The 1,722-nt window shown below is 46.1% G+C and overlaps 3 protein-coding genes across 8 annotated transcripts in view; 2 read left to right on the top strand and 1 right to left on the bottom strand.

The window, feature by feature from the left end:
* LOC126383960 (major histocompatibility complex class I-related gene protein-like) overlaps positions 1–1,722 on the bottom strand; it is a 151,295-nt gene that overhangs the window by 132,897 nt on the left and 16,676 nt on the right. The gene's annotated exons all lie outside the window — the stretch shown is intronic.
* LOC126383959 (major histocompatibility complex class I-related gene protein-like) overlaps positions 1–1,722 on the top strand; it is a 159,969-nt gene that overhangs the window by 40,726 nt on the left and 117,521 nt on the right. The window lies entirely within an intron of this gene.
* Positions 1–1,722, top strand: part of LOC126383950 (major histocompatibility complex class I-related gene protein-like) — a 108,811-nt gene that overhangs the window by 21,068 nt on the left and 86,021 nt on the right. The window lies entirely within an intron of this gene.

Here is a 1,722-nt window from a genome sequence, read left to right on the forward strand (position 1 = left end):
CCTTATCCTTCCTGACTGAGTCTTCTCTCATTTTGTGTTCTGCTAGTGTCCTTGTTACTACTGGCAGCATTAGGCGGTACCTGCAGCCCCGTCAGGTTGCACAGGTAGTCCAGCTCCTCCAGAGTGGCACATCCGTATGTGCGGTTGCAAAAAGGTCTGCTGTGTCTCCCAGCACAGTCTCAAGAGCATGGAGGAGATACCAGGAGACCGGCCATTACACAAGGAGAGCTCGACTGGCATCACCACAGAACACCAGAATTGTCAGGTCCGCCACTGGTGTCTCGTTCTCTTCACAGATGAGAGCAGGTTCACACTGAGCACGTGTGACAGGTGTAAAAGAGTCTTGAGTTGCCATGGTGAACGTTTTGCTGTCTGTAACATCATCCAGCAAGACCGGTTTTGGTAGTGGGTCAGTGATGGTCTGGAGAGGCATATCCTTAGAGGGTCGCACACACCTCCAAGTCATAGTCCTTACTGCTGTTCCGGGATGAAATCCTCAGAGCGATTGTCAGACCTTATGCTGGTGCAGTGGGCCCTGGGTTCCTAATGGTGCAGTGGGCCCTGGGTTCCTCCTGGTGCAGGACAATGCCCGGTCTCATGTGGCCCGAGTGTCGAGGCAGTTCCTGGATGATGAAGACATTGATGCCATTGACTGGCCCTCTTGTTCCCCTGACCTTAATCCAACTGAGTACCTTTGGGACGTTATGTATGGGTGCATCACAAACTGTCCAGGAGCTCACTGATGCCCTGATCCAGGTCTGGGAGGAGATGCCCCAGGACATCATCCGTCGACTCATCAGGAGCATGGCCACAATTATCAACATCATCCGTCGACTCATCAGGAGCATGGCCACAATTATCAGTTCATATAGGCATGCGGGGGCCTTACACACCACTGAGTCACATTATGAGTTGCTCTGATAAAATTCACACAAGTTGGATCAGCCTGTGAATGTATTTTTTTGTACTTTGATTTCCAGTGTGACTTTAAATCCAGCTGTCAATGTCAAACCATTGTTTGGTTTCCATTGACTGCTGTTCCATAATTTTGTTCTCAACAAATTAAACACTGTTCATTAGTCAAGATTTTCAACTTGAATCATTTGTTCATCAAGATCTGATGTGTGATTTAAGTGTTCCCTTAATTTTTTGAGCAGTGTAGTTATGATCTCATTACATGTGATGTTGGTGTAATCTACAACAGTTTGTATGCATTGGTTTGACACTGAAATTAAACAAAAGCTAAGCTAAAAAAAAGACTGATGAATGTCAAACTGAGCTGGATGACAAAATCTAAACCAACATCTCTTGTCTAGAGCTCCATGGAGTGAGAAATGGAAGAAGTTATCACACTTGCTTCATATGCTCTATGACAAAGTATAGTTTGCAATCTGTAACTTATTATCAGGTTAGCGACAGAGGGAGCCAGCCTGCTAACTGGCAGTTAAGGGTATTGCTTCTGTGTCTCCTCCAGCATGAAAAAGGTGAATAATCAATGAATAATGAACTGCAGGACAACTGAAGTCAATTAAATGTATCCTTTTCACATCTGTCACTCCTGATCTCCCTCTTACCCATGTTGGTCCTGATCACTGCTTTGTCCAGTTTGGTGACGATGTCGTCCTTCACACCAGAGAGATGAAACACACAGTCGTACCTCCTCCAGTCTTCAGGTGGGACTGATGAAAGGTTCAGGACAACACTCATCTGGAAGGATCCATC

The sequence above is a fragment of the Epinephelus moara genome, chromosome 22, assembly GCF_006386435.1.
Source record: "Epinephelus moara isolate mb chromosome 22, YSFRI_EMoa_1.0, whole genome shotgun sequence".
In the NCBI taxonomy this organism is placed as follows: domain Eukaryota; kingdom Metazoa; phylum Chordata; class Actinopteri; order Perciformes; family Serranidae; genus Epinephelus; species Epinephelus moara.